At 41.5% G+C, this 15,200-nt stretch overlaps 1 protein-coding gene across 7 annotated transcripts in view; it reads right to left on the reverse strand.

Annotated features, from left to right (window-relative positions):
* Positions 1-14,789, reverse strand: part of GREB1L (GREB1 like retinoic acid receptor coactivator) — a 245,631-nt gene extending 230,842 nt beyond the window's left edge. For 5 of the 7 annotated variants that reach the window (XM_070778850.1, XM_070778849.1, XM_070778848.1 and 2 more), the window contains exon 1: positions 14,658-14,789. The gene's annotated coding sequence lies outside the window, so the exon portion shown is untranslated. Of the gene's footprint in view, positions 13,644-14,657 lie in introns of those variants that run through there. The other 2 variants (XM_070778847.1, XM_070778846.1) reach the window with 2 other exon arrangements.
* Positions 14,790-15,200: the final 411 nt, after the last annotated feature.

A 15,200-nucleotide genomic window follows, 5' to 3' on the forward strand; every position in this document is an offset into this window, starting at 1 on the left:
TTCCCTTGTGGCTCAGCTGGTAAAGAATCCACCTGCAATGCAGGAGACATGGGTTCAATCCCTAGTTTGGAAAGATTCCCTGGAGAGGGGAAAGGCTACCCACTCCAGTATTCTGGCCTGGAGAATTCCATGGACTGTATAGGACCTGACATCTCTAAGAGTTGGACACGACTGAGCGCCTTTCACTTTCACTTTGTATTCTAAGGTAATGAGCCTACCAGAGAATGCTGTTGTTTGTTTTCATGTCAACCCACAGAATGATACAATCTGTGAAATTATGCACAAAAGAACGTAAGAGAAGCATTCCTTACATTTAGTCTTTACATTAAATGAGATGCTGCTGTTCATGATTCCCATTACTAGTAATATGACTATTACTAATATTAATTATTAGTCTAACTTGATCCCTCACTGGGCTGCAACTTGTAAGGATATGTCTAATATCTCTAATATACCAAGACCTTAACTTCCTGCTCCAACAATTTTCATGTGATTATTAAATCATTAAAATAGAGGAGAATAGTTACTGGATTCTCTAGATAGGAAGTAAACCCTGATTCATGTGGGGAGTTCAGTTGCAACAAGAAGTTTCTCTATCAGCTATCACTCCAAAGGTTTGATTAGTTTATGTTCCACAGGAGAACCAAGGGATCAGAGCATATTTAAAATGGCCATTTAAAAAAAATGCTGCAAACCCAAACTTTTATAGGGAACATCATCATATAACATTTGTTAGAAATCTAAGCAGAAAGTTTTCAGATTTATTTCTAACAAATGAAATTGAGGAAAAATATTGTGGAAATACTTTTCCCATCATCTATCTTCTTTCCCCAATACCACAGACAGTTTTATGACATTTCAAAGAATTGCCAACTAAATACAGACTGTATATGTCAATTCTGTAGAATGTAATTAATCAGTCAATACTTTGTACTTACTATGTACCCAACACTGTATTAGACATTTTGGAAAATGCCATAGTATCTCTTCTCAAGGGGCTTACATTCTAACATTCAGAAAAAAAATCTTTCTGAAATAGAGATAATAAATATCTATAATGAAAATCTAAAACTTTAATACATAAACTACAAGTGCTATAAAAGTTTAGAGAAGCAGAAAATTAAGAAAAAGTCCAATATTTAGGGTACTTCCATAAAGGAAATAAAGTAAACTAGACCTCATAGTGATCTAGTTTCTTCAACTTTTGGAGGCATAAAAGTGGCCTGGGGCTAAACACTTAGAGCTTGGTTTTTAAACATTTAAACAGCAACTTCAAGTATCCAATAAGTAGTTAATATCCAAAATATACAAAGAACTCATACAACTCAATTTTTTTAAAAAACAACCCGATTAAAAAATGAGCAGAGGATCTGAATAGAAGTTTTTCCACAGAAGACCTACAGATAGCCAACAGGCACATGAAAGATGCTCAACATCACTAATTATCAGGGAAATGCAAACAAAAACCACAATGAGATACTCCTCACACTGTCAGAATAGCTACCATCAAAAAAGACCACAAAAAACAAGTGTGGGTGAGGATGTGGAGAAAAGAGAACCTTTGTATAATGCTGGTGGGAATATAAACTGGTGAAGCTACTATGTAAAACAGTACAGATTCCTCAAAAAACTAAAAATAGAACTACCATACAGTCCAGCAATTCTACTTCTGGGTATTTTTCTGAAGAAAACAAAAGCACTGTTTCAAAAAGATTCATGCACACCTATGTTCACTACAGTAGAATTTGCATCATCCCAGGTAAGAAGCAACCGAAGTGTCGGTCAATAGACAAATGGATAAAGAAGACATGGGAGATATATATAGATATAAATATAATGGAATATTATTCGGGCATTAAAAAAACACGAAAGTTTGCCTTTTGCAAACATGGATGGACAAACAGAGAACTATGCTAACCAAAATAAGTCAAACAGAGAAAGACAAATACTGTATGATTTCACTTATATTTGAAATATAAAAAACAAAACAAACAAACAAACAGAAACAGTCATCCATACAGAGAACAAACAGGAGGGTGCCAGAGGAGAGTGGGGGGAAGAGAGAAATAAGTGAGGGAGATAAAGAGGTACAAACTTTCAACAGCAAAATAAATGAACCACAGATATGAAATGTACAGTGTGGGAAATAAAGCTGATAATTATGTCCTTTCTTTGTATAGTGATTGATGGTAACAAAACACTGAGGTAATCATTTTGAAATGTACAGAAATATCGAATCACTATGTTCTCTTACAGGAACTAACATAGTTTGGTCAATTATACTTCAAAAGCAAACCAACAAACAAACCCATAGGAAAAGAAACAATTTTATGGTTACCAGAGGTGGGGAGTGAGAGGATCAGGAATTGGATGAAGGCAGTCAAAAGGCACAAACTCGTAGTTACAGGATAAATACTAAGGACATGATGTACAACATAATCAATGTAATTAACACTTCTGTATGTTACAAAAGTTGTTAAGACAATAAACCCTAAGAACTCTGACCACAAGGAAAATAATTTTTTTTCTTTAATTTTGTATCTGGCTGTTCACTAAACTTTTTTGGTAATCATTTCATGAGGTCAAATCAGTCAAATAAGTTAAATCACTATGATGTACACCTTAAACTATACAGTGCTGTATGCTCAATAAAGCTGGGGCAAAAATACATATCTCTAGTTGATTCTGATACCAGTGGCCTATAGTTTGGCAAACACTGTTTAAATATGATTTGCAAGACTCTTTAGAGTAGTGTTGTCTGAACAGAACTTTCTAAAGTGGTGGAAATAGTCTGTAACTGTGATGTTCAATACAATAAACACTAGCTACACGTGGCCATTCCAGGGCCTTGAAATGCAATTAGTATGCCTGAAGAACTGAATTTTTAATTTAACTGTAATTAATTTTAATTTAAATAGCCACAGCCAGCACTAGGGAATAGGAAGAGATTTCTAAGGGAAAAGTGAGCCAAGCCACAGGTAGGAACTCATATGAGAAAAGCAGGAAAGACAACTGATTGGCTTGTCTAAAACAGAGGTTTTATATGTGATTATCATGAGCTTAGATTATAAAAAGCCTTGAAAGGAACTAAGGAAATTGGATTTCATGACACATGCTGCTAGTTGTATAACTGAATCATTTCCTGATCTTTTTCCATATTAAAACGTGTGGGTTATTCATGCTTACCTCAGAGACACTTTTCCCCAAGCTCTGGAGTGAATGTGGGTTATTCATGCTTACCTCAGAGAGATTTTTCCCCAAGCTCTGGAGTGAATCTTCATTATTTTACACTAGTCGTGGGATTTCTGTTTTCCTCATCAGTAACTAGCTGGCACACGTCATTCAGTTGCCAAGTCATGTCTGATGCTTTGCGACCCCATGGACTGCAGCATGCCAGGCTTCCCTGTCCTTCACTATCTCGCAGAGTTTGCTCAAACTCATGTCCATTGAATCGGTGATGCCACCCAACCATCTCATCCTCTGTCGCCTCCTTCTTCTCTTGCCCTCAATCTTTCCCAGCGTCGGGGTCTTTGGAGAATGGGATTCAATGAGAATCCCATGAAAAGTATGAAAAGCTTACACATGAGTATGTGATAAATTCTAACCAATGGGATTTGGGAAGGAATAGAATCTTTTCCTGACTCCAGTCAGAACCTTGCAAGGCTTGAATGTGCTGCTGACACCTGAGTGCAATGAAGACACGGTAGAAACAAACACCAAACAACTAAGGACAGCAGAAAATGACAGAAAGAACCCGAGTCCTCGACAATATCATCGAGCACCAAGAAGCGCTCCCCGCACCCTCTCCCCATATATTTTGGAGATATCAGGAATTAATTAGTTTAACTTCTTTAGTTTTTTGTTCTCTTCCATGCATTAGAACGGAACACTACTATTTCGGGGAAATGCTAAGGAAGGCATCTAAGCCAGGTTGAAACTGGATATGAAACAAAGTTCAAGGCTTAGAAATGACAGGCATGAAAAACAGGTCAGAAGAGGACCAGAGTCAAGCAGACTAGCGTGAAAGTCCTGAAAGTCAAAGTTGCGAAAAGGTCTTGGAAATAGTAGTGAAATATTATCATTTATGAAATCATTCATGCATATAGGTAAGTACTTGAGGTAAAGCTGGAAAAGCAGTTCATTTTGTAAGGGCAGTAGAATTGTAAGTGATATGTGTCTGTGCTGATTTTTTATACTGTTCTCATGTTATTATTTCTACTTAAAATCTCCATGACAATATAATTTATTTAAATGCTGTATATTCAATACTTTTTTGAAAATGGAAACATTCTTGAAATGTGATTTCTCTATATTAGCTGCAGCTAAAGGCATGAGAAGATTCTGAGGAGCAGGACAGTAAACCAGAAAGGGTGAAGGAGTAGCCAGGTGACCTTGGGAAGTCAAGTAAAACCCTGTTTTCCTCTTAGGATTCATCTCTGGCTCTAAAATCCACAATTTGTTTTGAAATTGAAGAAAACTTTTTGGAAAAAAAGAAAGTCCTGCAACTGGTCTCAAACTCCAGTTTTCTAGGCTCTATTCTTGTCTCTTGGGCTATGCTGTCGTTGCTGTGTGTTGCTAACTTGTGTCCCACCCTTTGTGACTCCAGGGACTAAGGCCCACCTGGCTCCTCTGTCCATGGGATTTCCCAGGCAAGAATACTGGAGGGGGTTGCCATTTCCTTTTCCAGGGCCTTGTGCTATGAGTTGAGTCTAAAAGGGAATAAAAGTCAATCTCTCCTCCAATTCTCTGAGCAAATGAGAAACCTTGGAAAATAATTATGCTTTATAACTTTAGTATAACTTTTGAGAAAAAAGTTTCTGCATAGATTTTCAGTGAATAAAGAAACTGATTTTGGAAATTTTAATGTGAATTAAAGATCTATATTAATATCAGGTAGGTATCAAGTGAAGCTTACTATTATTTTTAACTTGCATTTCCAAATAACTGATAAAGTTAAGCATTTTTCATATTTTTGACCATTTGGAATTGTGCTTCTGTGAATGACCTAATCACAGCATTTTAAAACTGTTTTAAAATTATGCTTTAGAAAATATTTTTATTATCATTTTGTGAAGATTTCTTATATCTCAGATGGTAATTTTTTGCCTGCATATGCAATGAATTTTTTTCAGTCTAACATTTGTCTATGGTATTTGTTTACAGTTCTTTTTTTGCTTTACAAAAATGTTTTAAAATTATATAATCAGATATGCCTGTCATTTAGTATACAACTCTGGTTTCTTGTTTGGTGTAAATAAATATCCTCTGGTGAAGTTAATGGTTGTTTAACTGTGGAATATGTGTATCACAGAACAGTATGCAGTCATTGAAACGAATAAACAAGAGCTATACCATTTGACTTATAGGTATGTCTTGTGTTTCATTAAGTATTAAGAAAAAAGAAATTATATATATAATTGTGATTATATATATATATATAATCCAACAGTATATATTAGATGTTGAAGATATACAGTATATATATGTTTCCATGATCATGGAAAAAGTTAAACAAAATAAAGAGCAGACTGGCCACACTGTGGAAGTGAAAAGGGAGGTTAAAGAGGTAATTTAGACTCCCTGAACCCAGATGACTCAGTGGTAAAGAATCTGCCTGCCACATTCAGGAGACACAGGTTTGATCCCTGAGTCAGGAAGATCCCTTGGAAAAGGAAATGGCACCCTACTCCAGTACTCTTGCCTGGGAAATCCCATGGACAGTGGAGCCTGGTGACCTACAGTCCATGGGGTTGTTCAGACACAAATAAGTGACTATGCACACACAACAATGAATTTCTTAAAAGGTGTGACTAGTTTTCTTAAAAAACATACGACCCTATCATGTAAAATTATTTGTTGGTGAATATATATAAATATGCATGGAAATGTGTAAGAGAATGGTGACCAAAACATTAATGGTGTTTAAGATAGTTAGATTTCAAGAAGGAAGAGGAACGAGAAAATAAACAAGAGGCAGAGAGAAAGAAAGAGAATGGGAAAAAAGAAAATATGATTTTAAACAATCAAATAAATTGAAATTCACCCTTTCCAAAAAAAACCTGATTGGATGAGGGGGAAGACAGAACCCGCAAGTGAAAAGGTTCGGCACCCTCTGATGTGGGTAACAATTATGACAATAATCTTCCCATCCCCAAATATTCCAACAGAGGTATACACATAAACTTACTATGCTGCTGCTGCTGCTAAGTCACTTCAGTCACTTACTATAAGTAGTATCAGTTTAATCAGTTTTAAAATACAGGAAGTAAGTGAGACACTGTATCAATTACATTTTCTCATTATGACCTCCACAGGCTGTGGTGAGAATTTTAGACACACCTCCTTTCTAGAAGCTAAACTTGCAAAATGATAAATGTGAGGAGTGGTTCTCAGACTTGCGTGTCCATAAAAACCACCTGAGAAGATCGTTAAAACGCACATTCCAGGGTCCCAGCCTAGAAACTCTAATTCCGCAGGGACAAGTAATCCGCATTTAACAAGGACCCCAGGTGAATAAGGCAGGTGTCGACAGATCACACTGAAAAACAGTGAATTTAAGGATGTCTGATCTCATTACAAACTGATTAACCCAAGAGTTCGAGGAGTGGGGTACACTAGGGAGAACAAAGAATTCTGAAGCCAGAAGATCTCGATGGCCGCTCTGATCTGATCCCCCTCTCTCTCTCACTTGCCTCTGCTCTTCCTGCCGTGGCCTCCCAGTTACCCCTCCGAGGATTTGAGCCCTGCCAAGAATGCTCTGCCTCCAAATTTCCAAGAGTTCCGTCCCTCCCAGCCTTCAGGTCCTCACTTAGATGTCACTTCTCAGTCACACCCTAGAGAGAATCTCAACTCCCATCTCACTTTCTAAGTCCTCTTTCTGCTTCAGTTTTCCTCCCCAGAGCTTCTCACTACCTAAAAGACAACATATTTTACTGATATTTCTTTTGCTTATTGTTTGATTCCCATCAGGACAGGGATGTTTGTTAGTTTTCTTCACTGCCACCTCTGAAGCACCTCAAACGAGGCCTGGATCGAGTTCAAGGAGATCGCACTTGGCCAAGATAAAACAAATAAAGCTCCAGAGATCAGTGATAGGAGGCAGATACTGGCAGGAAGTAGAGAGCTTGTTATTACACAGATCCCCGGGCCCTTCGAGACATTCTGATTCAGGATGTTTGGAATGGAGTCTGAGCCTCTGAATTTCTAACAGGAACCCCAGTGATACTGATGCAGCCTGCAGAACTGTCAAGTGTCTCTGCTTGCTCTTTTGTAAAAGTCAACCAAGTCTAACTATGAGAAGAGCTACAGGCTAAAAAGGCAGAGCTCTGTCATAACTACAATCATTTGCTGGAGGAGAAAATTTATTCCCCTAATCTCTATGTGGGCTTCCCTGGTGGCTCAGATGGTAAAGAATCTGCCGGCAATGCAGGAGACTCAGGTTCGATCCTTGGGTTGGGAAGATCCCCTGGAGAGGGCATGGCAACCCACTCCACTACTCTTGCCTGGAGAATTCCATGGACAGAGGAGCTTGGCGGGCTATAGTCCATGGGGCTGCATAGAGTCGGACACAAATGAGCGACTAACACTTACTTAATTTCTGTGTACTTAAGTTATCTACCTAAATAAATAAAATGATTCTGCAACAGGGATATTGTCACTAACAATGTATGATGGATATTTGTGTGTGTGTGTGCCCAGTTGCTCAGTCATGTCTGATTCTTTACGACCCCATGGTCTGTAGCCTGCCAGGTTCCTCTGTCCATGAAATTTTCCAGGCAAGAATACTGGAGTGGGTTGCCATTTCCTACTCCAGGGCATCTTCCCAACCCAGGGAATGAACCCAAGTGTCCTACATTGGCATGTGGATTCTTCACCACTGAGCCACCTGGGAAGTCCATGGATGTTTAATACAACACTGCTGCTGCTGCTGCTAAGTCGCTTCAGTCGTGTCCCACTCTGTGCGACCCCGTAGACGGCAGCCCACTAGGCTCCCCCGTCCCTGAGATTCTCCAGGCAAGAATACTGGATAATACAATACAGTTTTTAGTAATATATGATGTTCAGTTTGTTTCTTTTTACTCCTATAAATAATGTTTAAGATGATGTTATTACTACATGCATTTGTCTAATTATTTCTAACAAATTCCTAGAAGGGAAGTTTCCGACTCAGAGGTTCGACCAGTGCTATCCATAAGAACTTTCTCTGACGAAGAAAAAGTTCCACATCATCACAGTCCAATATTGTAGCCACCCACCACATGCAATTAATGAGCACTTGAAATGTGACTAGTGCAAATGAGAAACCAAATCTTTAGTTTTATATACTGTTAATTAGTTTAAATTTAAATAGCCACAGATAGTGATGGACTGCCACATTGAACAGTATAGGTACAGACATTTAAAATCTTGACACATGATGCCAAATTGCTCTCCAGAAAAGTTGTAATTGTCATTTTATAGTGTATAACAGAAACCTTTTCTTTATCCCGTTGCCAGTGCTAGATATTATTGATGTACTAAATCTTTATAACCTGAAAGTCGAAATATGTCTGTATGGTTTTCATGTGCATTTCTTTATTAATAATGTTGAACAGAGTGCTTTCTTCTGTCATCATAATAATCCAAATGCAAATATTTTCACCCATTTTTTGGGCTTGTTTTCTTATTTTTTGTTTGTTGGGGTTTGCCACACTGGCCACCATGCAGGATCTTAAGTTCCCTGACCAAGAATTGAACTGGCGCCCCCTGCAGCGGAAGTAGGGAGTCCTAACCACTGGACCATCAGGGAAATCCCCACCCATGTCAATTAATTGAGAAGCTGGAAATTATCTGGCTTCCAGATTTGTTTTCCTGGTTCCATATGTTTTCTTTAAAATGTATTGTGTGTTAGTTGCTCTGTCATGTCCAACTCTTTGTGACCCCATGGACTGTATCTCTCCAGTCTCCTCTGCCCGTGGAATTCTCCAGGCAAGAACACCAAAGTGGACTGCCATTCCCTTCTCCAGGGTCTTCCTGATCCAGGGATCAAACCCGGGTCTCTTGCACTGCAGGCAGATTCTTTACCATCTGAATTTACTGCCATCATTTAAATTCATATAAAAATATGAATTTTCAGTTCCATTTGACAAAAATCAAATGATCTAGTTAACAGCAACATACAGGGCAAACGTCAGTGCAGCCTTAGAAATCATGCTACCTTCAGTCTTTCTTGCCCACCAGAACTTGGCATACCCTATTATCTTACAGGTGTCCTGCTTCTCTCAGGCAAACTACCTGCTCCAAGGCACCTGAATTTACAATTCCTGCTCTGAATCACATTCAGAGAGGTTAAAAGGTGAATGATAATAGCTAACTTTCATTTCATACTCAGCACGCAAAAGTGATGTTGTATTTCTGGATTATTTTACCAGTAACATTTAACAAGGAGAATACTATTCTAGGGATTAACTGACGTTTACTACTCCCAATGGGAGTGGGTCAGTATCAGAAGTGTTGTTAAAATGTAGAACAGGCCCCACTCCCACAATCTGTGTTGGACCCCCAAAATTTTCATCTAACCCCATGCTCCCAGCACAGCTCCACACTGGGATAGGGCTTCCTCAAAGATACAGACACTCCTGGATGTGTAGTGATAATATGTAATTATGACACGGACACTTCTGGATGTGTAGTAATAATGTGTAATTATGACGACACAGTGTGAACCCATACACCCTTTTCTTCTAAAACATGCCCACATTTATTAGTTCATTTTACCTTCACAACAATTCTGTGCAGAAGGTGGATAATTAGAGCAGTCCTTTAATTGTTCATCCCATTTTACAGAAGAAAAGAAAGACACAAGAATTAAGAATCTTCTCTAAACACACAAGAAGTTCAAAGGGCCAAAGCAAGCAGGTTCCCTAACTCCTAACCTTGGTAGTATAGGCAAACGCAGCAATCCACCACACAGCCTGAGCTTGTTTTCTATTTTACCATAAAAATAGCATGATGCCCAGGAACAGAGAAGACCATCCGAGATATGGTTCACAGCAACAAACATTTATCCAGTGCCGATTAAGCGTTAATCTATGTTAATCACGCTTACAGTTTCTACTGTAGGGACTGTTGAAGACACTCATAAAGCACAGAGATAAACTAAAAATAAAATCTGAAACCACAACCTTGAAAAGAGAGAATTCCCTATGTCAGAAGACAAAAGCAAAGGCACTGAAGGGGTGGGTGGTGGGGATAAACACAGAGCCGGGCTGCAGAGAGGCAGCCCTGTGGGGACTCCACATCTGGACTTGGAGGAGCTGCTATCACCAGTCAGTCAAGAATGGGAGGCAAGGAAGAGTACACAATAGGAAGCCCTCCTGGAGCCCAGGAGCACAAAGAGCTGCTGTTATCCACGTTGGGTGTGTGTTTGCCAGAAATATCAGGGCTGCTGGAACTCCAGAACTAACAAGGGCATGCTTTTGTGCAGTCTAAATTACCTTGACTGTATAAGAACTCAAGTCAGAGGATATAACTTCATTACCCACTGGTAGCCAAAAAATAACATGATTAGCGATCATGAAACTGTCTCTCTCTGATCTTTTCTCCCCCCATTTTAGGAAGCACTCCTAGCTAAAATCCACCAATTTGGATCATAGTAATGCTAATTAATAAAAATCAGCCCTTCGAGGGAAAAAAGAGAGGACTGCATTTTCACTTAAATGGGATTGATAGAGGACACTATTCATTAATTTTAACAGCCCTATTTTTAAGAATAATGGATAAAATCCACCACCAGTCGAGAATACAAGAAAACGACAACTAATCTGAAAGAAACTTGGAAAATTTGGTTCACTCATTAGTGTTGTGACTGACCTGTCCTATTGGCTTGTCTTATAGTCTTGTTCAAAATGGCTGAGGTGATGAAATTTCCACCTCTCCAAGTAGAAAACTGTAGCAATACTATTGAAAAAAAAATTACCTCTCACCTCACACAAGATCAAAGGAATGCAAATCAAAACAAACGGATACAATTTTACACTGATCAAATGAGTCACAATAACATAAATGTTTAAAATAAGTACACACAAATAAGCATAAATTTATGTAACCCTTCTGGAAAGTAATTTGGAGATTACAAGAAATCAGGAAATTTCCTAATTAAAAAAGAGCTAACACTTACATGTGTAAATGCTTTTTACATGTATTACTGCTTTTTTATCTTAACCATATTAAGAGCTATTACTACACCTACTTTACAGATTTAGGAAGCTCTAAGAAAATAAGTTACTTGCCCAATATTGCCCATAAGGGATGGAGCTGTTTTGGACACAGAACCTTTAATTTTAGACCCCAACTATTTAGAACTACACTGTATTACCTCTCTAGGGAAACAATTCTAAGTTTGTTTGTTTGTCCCATTCATAAGGGTAGCCCTTATATTTTTTAAAAAACAGGAAAATCATGAAACAAAGAAAGAGCTAAGTAAATTATGATACAATAAACTACTTGTAAACAGTAGAAAGTAAATAATAGAAACATGTGCAATATGATAAGACATTTATAAAAATACATATTCACATGGTAAGGATGGGATGGAAGCTGGTCAAAAACGAAAAAGGTTCCATTTTAGAGGAACTTCATTACTGGTACTTAATCTTCTTTTGTTTTTGTTAGTTTTGTCAATCAAGATTACTCTCAGCACCCTTACAAATCTAACCTTCTAGTTCATATTCTTATCACCCCAGTTGAACCACTCCTAAAACTTCACTGTAATGTATTTATATTACAGATATTCAGACTAAATACATCATATTCTTTGTTGTTGACTCTGAATCTTCAAAGTATGAGATCTCTTTCTTTAACAAGAATGATTTCTGTAACCACCACTTACAGTGTCCTTCTGAAACCCTTAACTGAGATCACATATAGTGACTAAAATCACTTAACTCTTTTTACTGTCATAACCTTGAAATCACTCCTCGGCTCCCTGCACCCCTCTAGGAATTTGCAGTTGCAGGTGTCTTAGAGATTAGAAAAGTTTCCTACTAAGAACATGATCTCTAAGTGAATATTTATAAAGTCACTAAAATAGCTTGGCCATAAGGATTATTCATATTCTAAATACTTTTGAGAATCGCTAATTAAATTAGGTAAAGTTCCTTTGAAATAGGTCAATGAACTTTATTTCCACTTTAAGAAGAAAAGTAAGAGTCTGGTAAGAGTAATTTCCCTAAAAATGGCACCATGAGCTGTGAAGAAAATTCACTCTCCTTAGCCATACAAGGTGATACACAGAGGCCCTTTCAGGGTTCGACCTTTTTCAGTAGCATAAACAGACATTTTGTGGGAAAATAAAGTAGCTGTTCTCCAATGATATCAATCTCATAAAAGCAGGAATGTTGTTTAAACATCTCAACTTCTTTATGAATCTACCATTTAGGATTTTTTTGGGGGGGTCACTCCACGAATACCCACAGATCCAACTGGTTTATCCTTACCCAGTCTTAGGACACCTACAGAACTACCATTTTACCAAAAATCACAGGATTTTGGAGTTAGAAGGAGGCTCAGAAGCCACATGGTTCAATTCCTTTATTTAACTGGGGGAGGAAACAAAAGCATTTCTTAGAAAGTTAGTTCACTTAGCTAGTTTATGGCAAATCCAAGCCTGGAACTAAGAGATATGACCAAATGTCTTAACCTTGGCCTTCATACTATTGAAATTTTTATACTATCTCGTGTCAGTGGGAGTATTCATATATCCTTTCAATGTCTTGCAGATATGTGCTGCGCTTGATAGAATAGCTATAGTTTTCATTCTCTACTTCATAAAGAGCTCCAAAATGGGAGAAAAATCAAAGATTATAAATAACAAAGCTTATAAAAACCAGGAGAAACTGGTGATGGAGGGAGATAACCATTTAATAGTTCTGCTTTGCACTGAATGCTTGTTCTAAGATTTTTAGCATTCTAACTGATAAGTGCCTTAGGCCAAATGAAAGGGTCTAACATCATCATAAGTGAATATCAAATTAAGATTCATCACCACTGAGACGCAGTTCAGTCTTACATATCCAGTTCCTTTCATCCTCGATTTCCACAATGTAATTCCATTCTAACAGAAGGTTTATAGAAGGATATACAATGGAGGAGAGTGGTTGCCTCTGGGTGAAGGAAGGATTAGGGCATTAGGAATATGGGTCTCTGAGACAGAGGGCGTATTTTACACTGGTGTTTGAAATTTTCATCCTTTGCATATAACTTTCCAATATTCATTAATTAAATCTTTCCGTTTAAACACATGCCTACCTGCACGTAATTCTAATACTATTTTAATAAAACAATTATTTAAATTTTTCTCTATCTGAAATTTTCAGTATTGAGGTTTGTAAAAACTACATAGAAATATTCCGAAAGGGGAAAAAAAAAAAAACCCAACACAGTTCCAAAACTCAAAAGAGAATTCCAGGATTTAAAGTACCCCTCCCCCTCAAAAAAAAAGATGTACAGAGGAAGCGGAGGTTTCTAAAAGGGGGGTTTCATTCAAAAAACCTTTTGCGGACAAACTCTTCCCCATCTTTAAATAGCTAGATTTTTAAAAAATGAGATTTAAGTGGGATTTCCCACCTCCCGGGCGAGGGAGGAGGACAAATTAAAACGTGGTTTCTGTCTTCTCCACCGGGGCCAGAGGGCCGCAGTGGTGGATAAGGACCTTGCATCAGTCAAGCAACCGGAGGAAAGGAACCGATCGAGGAGGTGTTTCTCCGGGCTCCGTCAGGCCCCGCGGGCGAATCCGGCTCTGGACCCGACGTGGGCTCGGGCGGACTGATTCGCCCCATGAAGTGCATCGAAACCGAGCGTTCCTTTTTCCCCGGAGCCCGGAAGACGGACTGAGGAAACTGATGAACTTTAACAAACCGCCTCCGCATCCCTCGCCTTCCTCCCCATCCCCGGCCCTGCACACACCGTTCCGCGCCGTCCGCTCGCGTCAGGTCAGCTGTCAACACAACTCTTTGTGTCTCCGTCGGCACAAGAGGGGTCCCCAGCCCCTCTCAGAGAAATTCGAACGATGGCTGGAGAACACGCGCGCGCGCGCCCGTGACCGAGTGACATTTCCTGCGGAGCCGAGCCGCCCGGGCACCCCGGGCAAACGCCCGGCCACCGCCGGACGCTCCCAACTTTCCACCCGGGGCTCGGCTCTCTCCATCCTCGCGCGTCACCTCCGCGCCTCCCTACCTGCCGCCCCTAACCCCGCGCCCGGGAGACCCCCCCCCTTGGCGGCCCGCGGGCTCCAGGAGACGCTCCCGAGGGGCGCTCCCCGCCTCCCGCAGCCCCCCGGCTCGGGCTCCCTCGCTCCCGCCACAAAGGCGGCGGTGACAGGCCTCTGGCCTTGGGGCGCGGACCGCACGGACTGGGTCTCCTCGTGGGGCTTGGGGCTGGCACGGGCGGCCAGCCTCGCCGTACAAACGCAGCGGCGCTCACGCCCCGCGCTCCGCCGGGCTAGCCCTCCAGAAAAAGTCAGCCGCGCGCCGGCCCGCGCAGGCAGGGTGTGCACAGCCCGCCAAAGGGCAGCGCCGGCGGCGCAGCGGCGCGCGCTCGCGCCCGGCTGGCCACCTCTCATCACCACCACCCCCGCGCCCCGCCGCCTCCCCGCGCCCCGAGTCCCCACAGCCGCTCACCTGGCCCTGGCAGCGCGCGAGGGCCGAGGACCGGGGGTGGCCCTCGCCTGGGTCGGGGCTCGTCTCCCCACCCCCAGCCGGGTGGCGGCGCCGCGCTCCGCTCGCTCAGCCGCGCTCCTCCGAGGAGCTAGCGCCGCCGCTGGCTGGCGTCTGTGTGTGCCGGGCAAGCTGGCCGCGCGCCCAGGTCCCCGGGGCGGAGCGAGGCGGCGGCCGCAGCGGCCGGAGGCGGATTCCTCAGGTGCGGCCCCTCCCGCTTCCCCGGGACCTCGGCGGCGGCGGGGACCCCCGGACCCCCCCCTCCGCCCCGCCTCTCGGCCGACCGCCCTTCCAGGCGCCCCCTTCCCGACCCTCGCGGAGTGCAGTGGGGAGTGGGCTTGCGGCCCCCCGCCCCGGGTGAATCCCCTCGCCCCGGGGGCTCGCGCCCCCATTCCCAAACTCGTGCGGCCCCCGGGGGGCACGTGTGTGGCCACTGCGGGGACGTGTATGTCCACTGCGGAGAGTGGAGGGGTCTTCTCGGGAGAAGGACTGTCCCCCACAAACGCC

The sequence above is a fragment of the Bos indicus genome, chromosome 24, assembly GCF_029378745.1.
Source record: "Bos indicus isolate NIAB-ARS_2022 breed Sahiwal x Tharparkar chromosome 24, NIAB-ARS_B.indTharparkar_mat_pri_1.0, whole genome shotgun sequence".
Taxonomy (NCBI): Eukaryota; Metazoa; Chordata; class Mammalia; order Artiodactyla; family Bovidae; genus Bos; species Bos indicus.